This window comes from Leptonychotes weddellii, chromosome 13, assembly GCF_054177405.1.
Source record: "Leptonychotes weddellii isolate Sample4059 chromosome 13, ASM5417740v2, whole genome shotgun sequence".
NCBI lineage: Eukaryota > Metazoa > Chordata > Mammalia > Carnivora > Phocidae > Leptonychotes > Leptonychotes weddellii.
The window spans coordinates 45,096,127-45,113,249 of record NC_138381.1 but is presented as its reverse complement, the minus strand read 5'-3'; the positions used below and the strand labels follow the sequence as shown (position 1 = coordinate 45,113,249).

The following is a 17,123-nucleotide window of genomic DNA, read 5'->3' as shown; positions in this document are numbered from 1 at the left end:
TTTTTTTTAAGATTTTATTTATTTGCAAGAGAGAGAATGAGAGACAGAGAGCATGAGAGGGAGGAGGGTCAGAGGGAGAAGCAGACTCCCTGCTGAGCAGGGAGCCCGATGCGGGACTCGATCCCGGGACTCCAGGATCATGACCTGAGCCGAAGGCAGTCGCTTAACCAACTGAGCCACCCAGGCGCCCAGATTTTATTTATTTATTTGACAGAGAGAGAGACAGCGGGGAGTGGGAGAGGGCGAAGCAGGCCTCCTGCCGAGCAGAGAGCCTGATGCAGGGCTCAATCCCAGGACCCTGAGATCATGACCCGAGCCGAAGGCAGTTGCTTAACCGACTGAGCCACCCAGGTGCCCCGCAAATTGGCATTTTTAACAGAACATGAGCATAGCCAAATGGTCTACCACTACCAAGTAAAACTGATAAAAGAAATACAGAGATGACTGAATTTTAAGAATTCTAATAGAGGGCACCAGCCAGTCAAATAAAAATAATTACTCTACCACATCAATGTAACCCCCTCACCAGAAAAACACTTCATAAAATAAAACCACCTTAGGACTATTTTATCCAATCTGTTCTTGATATTTCAAACATCACTGGGAACTTCTAACCATCTCAAAGTGCAGTTAACTCCACCAAAAGATTTACTTTAGAATCCAAATCAGTACACCTTTCAATTCCACCCTCAATTCTAAAAATCAAATATTCTTCAGACAATAACAAATGACCCCTGAGAGGAAAAATCACCCTTATTTGAGCATTTGACTTACCTTGTTTTAATTCCTCTAGCAGTAGTGTCTGCTAAGTAAGCCAAAGGCTGGAGCTGCACTATTCTCAGCAATCTTCTGAGTCCTGCACAATGTTCAAGTTTCTGTAAGGCCTAGTGTTTGGTGATTCCTTTCTTTTCTTCCACAAAATCTGGCTCTATAAGCAGAGTCTTCTCTTTCTTATTTCTCTGTTTATCCTGCCAATTCATTCACCCACGGTTTAAGGTAATCCAAGTATTCCTCACATTCTAAAACACCCCCAAAATACTTAGAGATTAAAAAATATTTTAAGTAACAAAGTTTAAACTAATTACTGCTAACCAAAAACATACAAAATGTCACAACTGAAGCATCAATACACCACTAACAGAGAATGCAACAGAAAACACACACAATAACGCAAGGTACAAATTTTTCCAAACATTCAAAGCTTTAATCTATTACACAAATGGCTCCAAAACATGTGGGTAACACGCTCACCAATTTATTTTAAGTGGCATATATGACTGAGGATCAAAAATTTAAAAACAACAAAACTAAAAAAAAGACTATACGCCCCAATCAATAATTTTAGCAACAAGATACCCACTATCATCAAGTAATATTTATCCTGAAAAGAAAAGCAGAACTACCATTGTAAAAATTATTTTCGGGGGGCGGGGTGCCTGGGTGGCTCAGTCATTAAGCGTCTGCCTTCGGCTCAGGTCACAATCCCAGGGCCCTGGGATTGAGCCCCGTGTCAGGCTCCTTGCTCCCCAGGAAGCCTGCCTCTCCCTTTCCCACTCCCCCTGCTTGTGTTCCCTCTCTCGCTGTGTCTCTGTCAAATAAATAAACAAAATCTTTAAAAAAAAGGGTGCCTGGGTGGCTCAGTCGGTTCAGCGTCTGCCTTCGGCTCAGGTCACGATCCCGGGGTCCTGGGATCGAGCCCCACATCAGGCTCCCTGCTCCGTGGGAAGCCTGCTTCTCCCTCTCCCACTCCCCTGCTTGTGTTCCTTCTCTCGCTGTGTCTCTCTCTGTCAAATAAATTTTAAAAATATTAAAAAAAAAATCTTTAAAAAAATTATTTTCGGAATTAGTCTCCTTGATAGAAAAACAAATTGTAAAACTGCTGTAATTTTCTCAATAAATTGGTAACAGTGATTCACTAAAATTCAACATTAGTTAAAACTCTAGGGCGCCTGGGTGGCTCAGTTGGTTGAGCAACTGCCTTCAGCTCAGGTCATGATCCTGGAGTTCTGGGATCGAGTCCCGCATCGGGCTCCCTGCTCAGCAGGGGGTCTGCTTCTCCCTCTGACCCTCTTCCCTCTTGTGCTCTCTGTCTCTCATTCTCTCTCTCTCAAATAAATAAATAAAATCTTTAAAAAAAAAAAAAAAACTCTAAAAAAGCTAGACATGGTGGCGCCTGGCTGGCTCCGTTGGTAGAGCGTGTGACTCTTGATGTTGAGGTTATAAGTCTGAGCCCCACGTTGGGGTTAGAGTTTACATTAAAAAAGGAGGGGGGCTCAATCAGTAGAGCATGCGACTCTTGATCTCGGGGTTGTGTGTGAGTTCAAGCCCTACACAGGGCATAGAGCTTACAAAGAAAAAAAAAAAAAACCCAGACATGGACAACTTTTTTTTTTTTTTAAAGATTTTTTTTTTTATTTATTTGACAGAGAGAGACACAGCGAAAGAGGGAACACAAGCAGGGGGAGTGGGAGAGGGAGAAGCAGGCTTCCCGCTGAGCAGGGAACCCGATGCGGGGCTCGATCCCAGCACCCTGGGATCATGACCTGAGCTGAAGGCAGACGCTTAATGACTGAGCCACCCAGGTGCCCATGGACAACTTTCTTAATTTTTAAAATTCTTCCTCTACCAACCTCTTATAAATTAGCATTCCCCAAGGTTTTGTCCTCTCATTATAAAAGACACTCACTAATTTCTTCTATACACATACTTCCAATTACTACCTGTAAGCTGTTAAGATACAAACTCATATCCCCAACAAAATCTCCATCCCTAGTGCTATTCAAATACCCAACAGCCTACTGGACATCTCTATCCTGATTTCTTAAAGGCACCTTAAACTCAACTGTCAGTCTACTATGTTCATCCTCCACAATTTATTACACCACCATCCACCCACATCAGGAAAATAAAGTAAAAAAAAAAAAAACTATATAATGACAGCAATGATGAAAAAGCAGCATTTACATTACAAAAATACCCAGAACAGCCCAAATGCCCAAAAAAGCAAAAATAAAATGCCAACAAAGAATTCTGATAATCTGGGTGGCTCAGTTGGTTAAGTGTCTGCCTACAGCTCAGGTCATGATCATCTGGGGTACTGGGATTGAGCCTCAAATCAGACTCCCTGCTCAGCAGGAGGTCTGCTTCTCCCTCTCCCTCTGCTCCTCTCCCTCACCCTGCTCATGCTCTCTCTCTAATAGATAAAATCTTTAAAAAACAAAAAAAGAATTTTGATAATCATTAGAAATAAAAGGTATACAACCTGCATAAATATGATTTTCCAAGAAAGACATTAATGAATGTGTCATATACAACTGTGCTAACACAGAAAAAACACACTAAAAGCATATACATTAAAGCATCAATAGTGGTAAAGATGGAGATGAAAGAGTACACAAAGAAAGAAGGAATACTTTTACATTTTACTTATATGTTTATACAACGCTTGTATCTTCCACATCAAAAATGAACATGCTTATCAGCTATGAAATGAAAAAACAATATACTGTTTATATCTATGTAAAATATATTGGGAAAGCTTGAAAGTGAATCTGAATACATCTACATAATAACCCGTACACAGATGTTCATAGCAGCATTATTCGTAATAGTCAAAAAGTGTACACAATCTAAATGTCCATCAACTGATAAATAGATAAACAAAATGTGTTATACACCTCTTACCAATTGTTATTTAGCCATAGACAAGAATAAAGTATTCATACAACCTACATGGATTAACCTTAAAAACATTATGCTAGGGGCGCCTGGGTGGCTCAGTCGTTGAGCTTCTGCCTTCGGCTCAGGTCATGGTCCCAGGGTCCTGGGATGGAGCCCGGCATCAGGCTCCCTGCTCAGTAGGAGGCCTGCTTCTTCCTCTCCCACTCCCCCACTTGTGTTCCCTCTCTCGCTGTCTCTCTTTCGGTCAAATAAATTAATTAAAAAATTAAAAAAAAAACACACATTATGCTAAGTAAAAGAAGCTGGTCACAAAAGGCCACATGTTGTATGATTCAATTAATATGAAATGTCCAGAACAGACAAATCTATAACAACAGATAAATTGGTGGTAGTAAGGGGCTAGGAAGAAAATGAAATGAGGAGTGACATACTAATATAGGCATGGGGCTTCTTCTTGGGGTGATAAAAATTATTCTAAAATTAGACATCAGAGGGGCACCTGGGTGGCTCAGCCAGTTAAGCATCTGCCTTCAGCTCAGGTCATGATCCCAGGCTCCCTGCTCAGTGGGGAGTCTGCTTCTTCCTCTCCTCAACCCCCCTCATGCTCGCTCTCATTCACTCTCTCAAATAAATAAAATCTTTTAAGTTAAACATTGGTAATGGTTGCATAATTCTGTTAATATTCTAAAAACTACTGAACTCTATTAAGGGTAAGTTATAGCTCCATAAGCAGTTACCAAAAAGTGAATATGAAACAAAGATTTTATTATTTTTTTTTTTAAAGATTTTATTTATTTATTTGAGAGAGAGAATGAGACAGAGCGAGAGAGCATGAGAGGGGGGAGGATCAGATGGAGAAGCAGACTCCCTGCTGAGCAGGGAGTCTGATGCGAGACTCAATCCCCGGGACTCCAGGATCATGACCTGAGCTGAAGGCAGTCGCTTAACCAACTGAGCCACCCAGGCGCCCCAAAACAAAGATTTTAATATGCACTAAACTTTTAAAATAAGCCTAAATTTGTGTTCTGAAAATTATCTATTTTTTTTCTTGAAAAAAGTCTCACTTAGGACGCCTGGGTGGCTCAGTTAGTTAGGAATCTGACTTCTGCTCAGGTCATGATCTCAGGGTCCTGGGATGGAGTCCTGCACTGGGGTCCACACTCGGCGGGAAGTCTGCTTTCTCCCTCTCTCTCTTTCCCTCTGACCCTTCCCCTGCTTGTGCTTGATCTCGCTCTCTCAATAAATAAAATCTTTAAAAAAAAAGAAAAGAAGCCTCACTTAGTGACTTCACTTAGTGATAAACTTTCAAATACCTGTTGAACTGATTTAACAAAATAAATTTCAAGGGATGCCTGGGTGGCTCAGTTGGTTAAGTATCTGCCTTCAGCTCAGGTCATGATCCCAGGGTCCTGGGATGGAGTCCCAGGTCAGGCTCCTTGCTCAGCGGGGAGCCTGCTTCTCCCTGTTGTGTGTGCCTCTGCCTGCTGTTCTCCCTGCTTGTGCGCACGTGTGCGTGCACACTCTCTCCCTCTCTCTGACAAATAAATAAATCTTTAAAATAAATAATAAATTCCAAATTTTCATGTTAACAGGATTATCTTCTTAAAATTTCCCATGATTTGTTTTATTCAGTAACTGAATTTTCTGAGCTAAAATATTCTAAGACTATATATTTTAAATATACCCAGTGACAGATGCTGGGGCTAGGCATATTCCTGTCCTCAAAAACCTTACAGAAAAGTTATTTAAGTAGTATATATCCTCTAAAATGGAACTATATCGTGACTCTTGACCTCAGGGTGGTGATTTTCAAGCCCCGCATTGGGACCTAGAGCTTACTTGAAAAAATAATAAAAATAATAAATAAGCAAAAGATTAAAAAGTAAAAAAATAAAATAAAATAAATGAATAGATAGATAGCACCTGGCTGGCTAAGTCAAGAGAGCATGCAACGCTTGATCTCCAGGTGGTTAACTTCAAAGCCCATGTTGGGACCTGGAGCTTACTTAAAAAACATAAAATAAAATAGAACTATATCTGCATTATAAATAACATATATCAGAAAGACTGTACTATTTGTAGGAAAAAAAATAAGTTAAATTATATTTGCCTTTCTCTTAACCATCACTAAAAAGGATACAAAAGAAACATTTCCTAATCTAAAGTCCTCAGAAGTGGCACCTGGATGGGTCAGTCGGTTAAGCGTCTGTCTCTGGCTCACGTCATGATCCCAGGGTCCTGGGATGGAGCCCCGTGTCAGGTTCCCTGCTCAGGGGGAAGTCTGCTTCTCCCTCTCCCTCTGCCCCTCCTTCTGCTTGTGCTCTCTCTCTCTCAAATAAATAAATAAAATTAAAAAAAAAAAAAGTCCTTAGAAGAGCTCCTGGCACATAAGCACCTGTTAAGTATACTAATAATTTTTTTTTTTTAAGATTTTGTTTATTTATTTGACAGAGAGAGACACAGCGAGAGAGAGAGAGAGAACACAAGCAGGGGGAGTGGGAGAGGGAGAAACAGGCTTCCTGCGGAGCAGGGAGCCTGATGCAGGGCTCAATCCCAGGACCCTGGGATCATGACCTGAGCTGAAGGTAGACACTTAACGACTGAGCCACCCAGGCGCCACCACTAATAATTTTCACTTAACAACTTCATTTCCATATTATCATTATCCCTTTCAGCTTCAATAACTACATTAATTCTAAACTGTTGAATGATTTACATTAAAGCAACAGTTCTCAAGGTGTGATATGGGGACTATGGGGATTCCAAAGATCCTTTCAGGGGGTTCATTAGATCAAAATCATTCTTGAATAAAAGATCAAAGTGCAAAACACACCAATGAATTTTAACACAACACTGTACAAAAAGTATATAGAGGCATTTCAGATTCCACATTGAAAGTACCCTTTAAGAAATTACCACTTGTTGACTTTTGTTGTAGAATCAAAGAAGAATATCACAATTATCTGAAAAGATTATTAAAGTACCCCTCCCAACATATTGGTGTGAAGCTGAATTTTCTTCATACACTCCAACCAGAACAACATATGACTGAATGCAAAAACTGATAAGAAAATCCAGCTGTCTTCTATCAGGCCAAATATTAAAGAGATTTACAATGTAAAACAGTTGCCATTTTTTCACTAAATTTTTTTTGTTTTGGAAAATAGTTTTTTAATAAAAAATATTATTTATGGGGCGCCTGGGTTGCTCAGTCGTTAAGCGTCTGCCTTCGGCTCAGGTCATGATCCCAGGGTCCTGGGATCGAGCCCCGCATCGGGCTCCCTGCTCAGCGGGAAGCCTGCCTCTCCCTCTCCCAGTCCCTCTGCTTGTGTTCCCTCTCTCACTGTGTCTCTTTCTGTCAAATAAATAAAATCTTAAAAAAAAAAAATTATTTATGTAACCTGTAATTAGTTTGTTAGCTATTTTTAAATGAATTAATATATTTAAATTAACTTAGAATACAATAATTACCAATAGATATAAACCATATAAACAAAAGCTACTTAAGTCCTACATCATTTTTAAGAGTGTAAAGGGATCCTAACCAAAAAGTCTGAGAAACACTTCTTTTCCTTTTTTTTTTTTAAAAAGATTTTATTTATTTGACAGAGAGAGCGACAGCAAGAGAGGGAACACAAGCGGGGGAGTGGGAGAGGGAGAAGCAGACTTCCCACTGAGCAGGGAGCCCCATGCAGGGCTCGATCCCAGGACCCTGGGATCATGACCTGAGCCGAAGGTGGATGCTTAACAACTGAGCCACCCAGGCGCCCCTGAGAACCACTTCTTTAAAGTAATACTTAATACCCCATTTTTATTTACACTGAGTTTTCATCTCTGTGAATCTCACATATGCAGCCACAAATGTTTAAAGCTGTAGAAAACAGAGGACATAAATCTTGCTTTCTTCAGATGTACTATAATGCAATTAAGCATAAGATATTGCCCCCTCAAAAAAAAGGATGAAGTTAACAGAATTATCCATCTGCCAAAAGTAACTACAGTAGTATGATACAGCTGTAATATAGAACTTATGCAGAAATAGAGCCAAAGAACTTTCACTGTGCCAAGAAAAAGATGCACAGAAAAATCTGAGCTGCTGAAGGGGTAACACAGTCCTGAAGTGAATTACAATCTATGATAACAATTTTACCGGAGTTGATTTCAAACTACCACCTAGACTTCCCAATAAAGGTTAATCATAGAACTCTACACGAACATAAATCTGCCCCAAAAAGTCATGGAAAAATATTTATCTATTAAATAACCATTATTTTGAATTGTGCAATGCTAGTTACCTTAATTATCACCTTAATTACCAAGCTAAAAAAGGCCATCCAGTAATGGGGGGTAATGGCATTCATTAATTAGGGCCCCTTTTCCTTCCTTTTCGAAGCATGCCTAGCACAAAACCTTGTATGCGTCTGATGTTAAAAAAAAAATTATCGTGGGGCACCTGGGTGGCTGAGTTGTTAAGCATCCGCCTTCCGCTCAGGTCATGATCCCAGGGTGCTGGGATCGAGCGCTGCATCGGGCTCCCTGCTACGCAGGAGGCCTGCTTCTCCCTCTCCCACTCCCCCTACTCGTATTCCTGCTCTCGCTATCTCTGTCAAATAAATAAAATCTTAAAAAAATAATTATTCATTACAGAATTATAATACTAGCCAATGGGAAATGATAGAAAATTTTCCTGAGCCAGGATGATTAAGGTGTACAAAAGCCCATAAGCCAGGGCAAGTTTTGTTCTAAGAAGGGTACTTCCAAAGTCACATATCTAACCTAAGGGCCATAAAACTGCATTCTGCCTAAAAGGGTTAAGTGTCTGTTAGAGTTTTCTCATTTCCTCACATACTCTAGGCCTAAATTTGCAGCTTCCAAACTAATGCTTTTCAAGCACTTTTCATCCTACTCTCATATCTAATTCCATAATGAGAATTTTTAAGTTCTTCAAATTAAAAATAGTTCCATTGTCGTAGATGCCCTATGAAAAGCAGAAACTAAGGACCCAATAAAAAGATACACTGAATATACCAGAGTTCACTGCAACCAGGTTTTAAACTGAAATCCATGTTACCCAGCTTTTTAAAAATTAAAGGAGGAAAAACAAGACCCGTCCACATCTTCCTATTCCACCAAGTAGCACTCTTTTATTGGTTTTTGTGAAGGCTTATTATTTATTGAAATATCATGTGATAATACTAGTTAAATACTATGTGCTCCAATTACTTCCTGCTGAAAGATTCCCATTTCAACTACCTAAAGGTTCACAGTACTTCTCAAAGCACAACGATTTAACTCCTTCCTCCTCCCCCGCTGCGCTCCCCCCACCCCCGAAAAATACAGTACCTGCAGCAGGGTTTCCAGAACTTAACATTTAGAGGTGGGGGTGGGGAGGTGAGGGCTAGGGGATGGGGAGAGGTTGGGAGTGTGGGGGTGGGAGAGTTCTCTCATTTTTGGACTCGCTATCCCATTCTGCCTGAGTAAAACAAACCCCCGTTGTAAATAATCTTATTAACAGTTTAGGGCCCAATTCCCTTCTGCTCGTATCTATCCCTATAAACTTCACTATGGCCTTCAATGCACCCATTTTTACTCTAGAGCAGCCCTACCTGTGCCCAGACTTTCAGGTTCAACCTGAATTACTCCATGACCTTGGACCCGGGCCACTGCTCCCCTCCAAGATCCCCACATCACACCCCGCAGACTGCAGAGGCCTCAAAGTTCACGTCGGGTCGGCGCCCGGGGCGAAGGCAGGGAAGCAAGCCGCAAGAACCGCAACTCCGCGATGGCTGGTGGGGCTGGCTCCGGGAAAACGCGGGGAAGGAAAGACGCCGGGGGCGGGGACAAGGCCGGGGGCTACCTGCGGGCCAGCGCCGACACCGCCCCAGTAGTCGCAATGGCTACACGCCACCTCCGGGTTCTGGATGCCCTCTCAGCCGCCTTGAGAGCCCTGGCCTGACCCGCGGTCCTCGGTCATGGCCCCTTATTACCTCTGCCTACCCAGCAGTGGCAGGTGATGAGGCGACTGGGCAGCCGAGACGCGCAGGCTAACTGCCTACCTCAGGCGACAGTGTCTTCGAGCCGCCCACTCCCTCCCAGGGGCTCCAGGAGCCCGGACCAGAGGAGTAGGAAGAGGCGTACGATGCAAAACGACACAGAAGGTGGGACAGGAAGGGGGGGGGCGGGAATCGTCCAGCTCTCCGGAGAGGCTGGCAGAGGGAGGTGAGGACGCAGGAGGCGCGACAGCACGCGGCGAGTACGGTCAGAAAGCTAGCCTACCTTCCTCACTCCTGGCCGAGGGTCCAACGCGAGCCAGCGGATCGCCTCACATCCGGGTATCAGGAGACAGCTTCGTCTGCCCCCTCTCCCGCGGCGCAGATACGCCAAACTTCCGGCGACGACGGCGACGCCTCGGCCGTCAGATGGGAGTTACCTGTGACCGTCTTGGTCGCGCTTGCGCAACGCTCCTCTTCAGCCGTCACAGGCTCAGCTGACGTGCCCAGAGGAGGAAGATGGCCGCCACGCTCGCTGCGTGTCGCGCAGTTTTTCACCCCCCGCCGGGACGGCTGGGTATCGGAGGAAAAACAAGCCAGCGTACACCCTCAGCGCAGGCGCGGTGGGAGGCCTCGCGTGCGCGCACCGCGGGTGGGCGTCTCGCCGGGAAGCGGCAGCGCCCCCAGGCGGCGGCCTCTGGCCCTTCCCGGGGATGTCTCTTTAATAAAGGCACCCACGCCCGTAGCTGTGGTTTGTCTTGTAAATGCTTCTTCGTTGGTCCCACTTTGGGTTGCGGGTACTGCTCTCTGCGACCTCTGTTTCAAATACCTTTAATCTTTTACTTGGGCCAATGTAAAGAAAAGGGGAGGCAATTGACCCTTCTCTTTCCTTCCCCTGCAATGCACTCCAGTGCTTCCAAAAAATCCAGGGCTTCACCTTATCCTTACACACTTTCCTCCTTGCGTGCGGACGCACGGGAGTCGACAGCAATTGTACTAGATTTAGTCATGGCGGGTGTTCAGACAAAGCTTTGGCTCTTCGAAACCTCTAAAGATGGAACACAGGTTTCAATCACTGGTATTCGTGGTTCCCACACTCTTGAACACGCTTACTGTGCTATTCTTTTTTTTTTTTTAAGATTTTTTTTTTTATTTGTTTATTCATGAGAGACAGAGAGAGAGAGAGAGAGAGAGGCAAAGGGAGAAGCAGGCTCCCAAGGAGCAGGAAGCCCGATGCGGGACTCGATCCCAGGACCCTGAGATCATGACCTGAGCCGAAGGCAGACGCTTAACCATCTGAGCCACCCAGGCGCCCTACTGTGCTATTCTTATTTGCGGAACTGTGAGATTAGGTTAAACCGGTACTCATGCTTTTGAGAATCTGGAGATGATCATACGTGTGTTCTCCCCTCATTGACCTGTTTTTATGAAACTAAGTACAATCAAAATGTGCTCTAAGTTTATCAAGCCTGATTTTCTGACAATACATCTTCCACAAAACTTTATTGAGCTGCTTGTCAGTTTCGTCTGGAAAGAGTCTGTGGTTTAAAAACCAAAACCAGAGGTATTGATGGGTGAGGCCATTGCCCACATCACCATACATTGTGTTACTTGGCAAAAACCTGCCTATGCCCACCCCCGCCAGTCCCTGTTCCTGATATATATATACTTTAATGGCATATGCCAAATGACTTTAATCGGGGAGGAGGAGACAAGTCAGGAGTAGACCACCAACCTGATTAAAGTGGTTTATGTACCAGACTATCTCAACTATATTTGCCTTCACCTTTAGATTGTCAGGCAACTGATGGGATTTCTTTTTCTGTGTAAACCGCTTTATTTACACACACAAACCACATTTACAAGTTTCCATTCCCACAAAATAGGCCTCTTTTTTTTTAAAGATCTTATTTATTTGAGAGAGAGTGAGAGCAAGTGAGAGAGAACACGAGCAGAGGGGCAGAGGGAGAGAGAGAAGCCAACTCTCTCCTGAGCAGGGAGCCCAAGGCAATGCAGCACTGGATCCCAGGACTTTGGGATCATGACCTGAGCCAAAGGCAGACACCCAACCAACTGAGCCCCCCAGGCACCCCTAGATCTTAATTGTTCTCACCACAAAAAGGAAATGATAATTATGTGATGTGATGGAGGTGTCAGCTAAGATGGTAATCATAACTGCAATCTATAAAAATATCTAATCAACTCATTGTATACCTTAAAGTTATACAATTTTATATGTCCATTATATCTCAATAAAAATATTCATAAAATAGTTTGCTTTTATGGGAAAAATAAACTTTCTTGAGCATTATTCTTTATCATTTTAAAAGATATCTCACTTCTGATTCATTAATGCCAGAGGTCTCAATTTGTAGTTTGATTAAATCTTAATTATTCTGTAATGTCATTTTTTTTAAAGATTTGCTTATTTATTTTAGAGAGAGAGGAAGGGCAGAGGGAGAGAGAGAAGAAGAGAAGCAGAGCCTGATGCAGGGCTCTATACAGGGCTCGATCCCACAACCCGTGAGACCACGACCTAAGCTGAAATCAAGAGTCAAATGTCCAACCGACTGAGCCACTCAGGCGCCCTTGTAATGTGATTTTTTACAACATTTGGCTTGCTTTCTATCAATGGTTTTCCTTTAGAGCAGTCTGTCTACGAACTTTGGAATTTGATTCATTTGATTTGGTTATCTACTAAAAGAAATCATAATTAACTGAATAAATTATCTTGCTTGACTGAGCTTTCAAAGACTATACTAGCTCACACCAATCGGATCCCAGTAAAAAGAGAGACCTCCATTCCTGAGAGCTCCTGAGAAAGTTCTGGGGGAGACCTCTGATTAGTTCACATTTTGCCATGTACACATGCTAAAAACACTTGTTCTGGCCTAGCTAATGCATCTTGATGTTCAACATTATGGTTCTGTAAATTGCGAAGGTCTTTTTCTCAATTCTTTTTTTTTTTTAAAGATTTTATTTATTTGACAGAGAGAGACACAGCGAGAGAGGGAACACAAGCAGGGGGAGTGGAAGAGGGAGAAGCAGGCTTCCCGCAGAGCAGAGAACCCGATGCGGGGCTCGATCCCAGGACCCTGTGATCATGACCTGAGCCGAAGGCAGACGCTTAACGACTGAGCCACCCAGGCGCCCCCTTTTTCTCAATTCTTACAAGAACTACAAGCCTCTACTTGTAAATTCTCTTGATAAATTCAAAATTGTGAATGTAATCTAGAATTGTTTAAATTGTTTTCCTTTCTAACTCCAAACTGTAGAATGTACTTTCCTGCCCTTGTTTATCATGAGGACATCTATTTCTAAAAGCTAATAATGAAGCAGTTGCATTGCCCCATATATCATATTTTCATTTCCTTGTTCCTTTTTTTCTTGTGACAAATCTAAATGCCAGAACCTATAAAGCCTCTGCTAACTTCCAGACACGTTCAGACTGATCCTTCTGCTAGCAGCAAATAAAGTTTTTTTTCTTTGTTGGTCCACTCTTGTTGACTTTATTTCAAGACTCTTGACAGTTTGAGGGGCGCCTGGGTGGCTCAGCCGTTAAGCGTCTGCCTTTGGCTCAGGTCATGATCCCAGGGTCCTGGGATCGAGCCCCACATCGAGCTCCCTGCTCAGCAAGATGCCTGCTTCTCCCTCTCCCACTCTCCCTGCTTGTGTTCCTGCTCTCACTAACTCTGTCAAATAAATAAATAAAATCTTAAAAAAAAAAAAAAAAAGACTCTTGACAGTTTGAGATAATTACTACAAGAGCTAAAATTCTAAAAAAAAAAACCACTTCAATCTAGAAAATAAAAACAAAGAAAAAGTATAGCAATTTGGTATAAATCAACTGATACTGGCATTTCAATTTGCCATCTTCTGGGACACTCGCTACTAACACATATAAGTAATAATGCTGGCCCCATACACTTGAGAAGGAATAAGTGTTAGCCAGATTAAAGAACTGAATTACAAAAGTCCAGAGAGGAGAGGGAACTTGATGAGTTGCAGGAACTCAAATATTCCAATATTATTGAGGGGAAAAGGGATTAAAAGGTAGGCAGAGCTGGGGCGCCAGGGTGGCTCAATCAGTTAAGCGTCTGCCTTCAGCTCAGGTCATGATCCCAGGGTCAGGGGCTTGAGCCCAGTGTCAGACTCCCTGCTTAGCAGGGAGTCTGCTTCTCCTTCTCCCTGCCCCCCCACCCCCCTCTCGTGCTCTCTCACGTGCGCGTGCTCACTCTCTCTCTCAAATGAATAAAATCTTAAAAAAAAGGTAGGCAAAACCAAAGTAGAAAAGGCCTTGAGGATAGCAGGAAGGAGTACTCTGAGCTTGGTACTAGGGATACTGTAGTGAACAATACACACAGAGTACCCTTCCTCATGTAGCATACATTCTAATGGGGGAGACAATCAGTTATTTCATAAATATTTATTGAGGGCACGTTGTGTGCAACTCACTATTCTAGATACTGGGAATATAGAAATTAACAGAACAGATACAAATCCCTGCCTTCAGAGGTGCCTGGGTGGCTCAGTCAGTTAAGCATCTGCCTTTGGCTCAGGTCATGATCCCAGGGTCCTGGGATTGAGCCTCACACCGGTTCCTTACTCAGCGGAGAGTCTGCTTCACACTCTCCCTCTGCTGCTCCCCCTGCTTGTGCGCTCTCTGTCAAATAAATAAAATCTTTAAAAAAAAAAAAAGACCCTGCCTTCAGACAGTACATTTTTCAAGTCAGTTAATAAATAAGTAAATAGGGCGCCTGGGTGGCTCAGTTGGTTAAGCGACTGCCTTCGGCTCAGGTCATGATCCTGGAGTCTCAGGATCGAGTCCCGCATCGGGCTTCCTGCTCAGCGGGGAGTCTGCTTCTCCTTCTGACCTCCCTCCTCTCATGTGCTCTCTCTTTCTCATTCTCTCTCTCAAATAAATAAATAAAATCTTTTAAAAAAATAAATAAATAAGTAAGTAAATAACAATTAAATGCAAAGAAGGAAAAAAATATGGTAATAAACAGGGCAGCACTAATCAAACTTTCTGTAATGATGCAAATGTTCTATATCTGCACTATCTCAAAGGGTAGCCATAGCCACATAGGGCTCTTGAGCACTTGAAATATGAGTATTGCAACTGAGGAACTGAGTTTTTAATTTTATTTAATTTAAATTTATTTATTACCCACCCCCCACCAGCTTTAATTTTAATTGATTGATTTTTTGAGAAAGAGCGCACATGCAAGAGTGCGTGAAGTGGGAGAAGGGGGGGGGGAGAGAGAATCTTAAGCAGGCTCCATGCCCAGCACAGAGCCAAATGCAGGACTCCATCTCCCAACCCTGAGATCATGACCTGAGCCTAAATCAACAGTTGGATACTTAGCCCACTGAGACACCCAGGTGTCCCCTTAATCTTAATTTCCACGGGCTTATTAATATCATCATGGATTTTATTTTTTTTTTTTTTTTTTTTTTTATTTGAGAGAGAGAGAATGAGAGACAGAGAGCATGAGAGGCAGGAGGGTCAGAGGGAGAAGCAGACTCCCTGCTGAGCAGGGAGCCCGATGTGGGACTCGATCCCGGGACTCCAGGATCATGACCTGAGCCGAAGGCAGTCGCTTAACCAACTGAGCCACCCAGGCGCCCCGGATTTTATTTTTTTAAGTCTCTCCTAAAACTGATTCTTCTCTTGGTTCTAAGGGCGTTCCCAATAAAACTCCAGGGGCTACTACTTCTTCATTCACATTCAAAAGGAAAGAGAATTCCCTGCAAAGGTCTGACTGGATCAGTTTACATTCCAAGCCCACTGTGGACAAGTAATGGAACGTGATGATTGACACAAGGATAGAGTCAGCTTCATTGGGATCACATGGATCATCAGATTATTAGGAACTGTTGGGAAGGGAGATGGATAGATATTGAGAAGGCAACACACAAATGAACATTACAGTCTTGCTACTCAAATTATGGTAGGGCATAGGGCGCCTGGGTGGCTCAGTTGGTTAAGCGACTGCCTTCGGCTCAGGTCATGATCCTGGAGTCCCTGGATCGAGTCCCGCATCGGGCTCCCTGCTCAGCAAGGAGCTTGCTTCTCTCTCTGACCCTCCCCCCTCTCATGTGCTCTCTCTCTTTCATTCTCTGTCTCAAATAAATAAATAAAATCTTTAAAAAAAAAAATTATGGTAGGGCATAGACTAGGGGCATCTTCATCAACTGAAGGCTTTTAGAAATATAGAATTTCAGCCCCCACACCAACTGAATCAGAATTTTCATTCTAAAATTTCCTCAGGTATGTCCTAGGCACATAAAAGTTGGATGAGCATTGCCTTACACTTCCAAGAGTTCTGATAATCAAGGATGGCATCCAGGCTGAAGATACAAATCAAAGCCCTGGTTTTAGAGGAGATCACCTAGGCTAAAGGAGAAAGTATCCGTAATAAGACTGCACCTGGCGTAAACCCTGAAACTCTCCAACATGTAATGGCTCAATAGAGGATGAGGCAGCTGAGACCTAGAAAGTGTAACTATTGGCATAGGAGTAGCATCAGGTAAGCTCGGCATCCTGAAAGTCAAGAGAGGCGTGTGTTTCAAAAGGGTAATGTTAAATGCTGCGGAAATGTTGAGTAAGATGAAGACAGAGGTTTGTCTCGAGGTTTTTGATGACCTTTAGAAAAGCAGTATCAATGGAGTCTGAAGAGTGAATTAGAGGTGATAAAACAAGCATAGACAACACATTCAAGAAGTTTTTATGTGAAAGAAATCTAGCAGTAGCTGGAGCTGCATCAGGGAAGAATTTTGTTTTTAAGATAAAGTTGTGTTTTTTTTTTTAAATCCCGTGAAGAGAGAGAGATTGAGGATTCGAGTTAGGAGATAACTGAAGGAGTGAAATTCTTGAAAAAATGAGAGCTGGGATCCAGACTACAGTGAAGAGGAATTTGCCTTTGAAAGGAGCAATAGTATTTCTACCCTTCTAACTGGAAGAAAAGCTGAAAAGGTGGCTTCTGGTTTTCTAAAAGCAGGAAATATTAGAGAGTGATCTGAGAAAGAAACTGTAGAAGGTTTCAGAGGGAGAGAAAAGGTATGAAATAGTTTGTGAGCTTATTAGAGAACCACAACAGATCTCTCAACAGTGTAGGGTACCCTTCTGAGGTTTGTGACCAGAATTTAAAGTAAAAATAGGGACGCCTGGGTGGCTCAGTCAGTTGTGTCTGCCTTCAGCTCAGGTCATGATCCCAAGGTCCTAGGAGTGAGCACGGCATCAGGTTCCTTGCTCAGCAGGGAACCTGCTTCTCTCTCTGCCTGCCGCTCCCTTTGCTTATACTCTTTCTCTCTCTCTCTGACAAATAAATAAGTAAAATCTTAAAAAAAAAAAAAAAGGAAAAATAATCCGCTAAACTGTGATTTTCTTCTGGTACATTCCTGGTGTTGGAGCGGAATTAGCATAATTTTTCGGGCTTTCTCAGAACT

General features: G+C 42.8%; 1 protein-coding gene across 8 annotated transcripts in view; it reads right to left on the bottom strand.

The window, feature by feature from the left end:
• Nucleotides 1-10,220, bottom strand: part of ESCO1 (establishment of sister chromatid cohesion N-acetyltransferase 1) — an 81,773-nt gene extending 71,553 nt beyond the window's left edge. For 5 of the 8 annotated variants that reach the window (XM_081801529.1, XM_081801535.1, XM_081801530.1 and 2 more), the window contains exon 1: nucleotides 9,958-10,213. The gene's annotated coding sequence lies outside the window, so the exon portion shown is untranslated. Of the gene's footprint in view, nucleotides 1-9,957 lie in introns of all 8 variants that reach the window. The other 3 variants (XM_081801536.1, XM_081801537.1, XM_081801538.1) reach the window with 3 other exon arrangements.
• Between the last annotated feature and the right edge of the window lie 6,903 nt (nucleotides 10,221-17,123).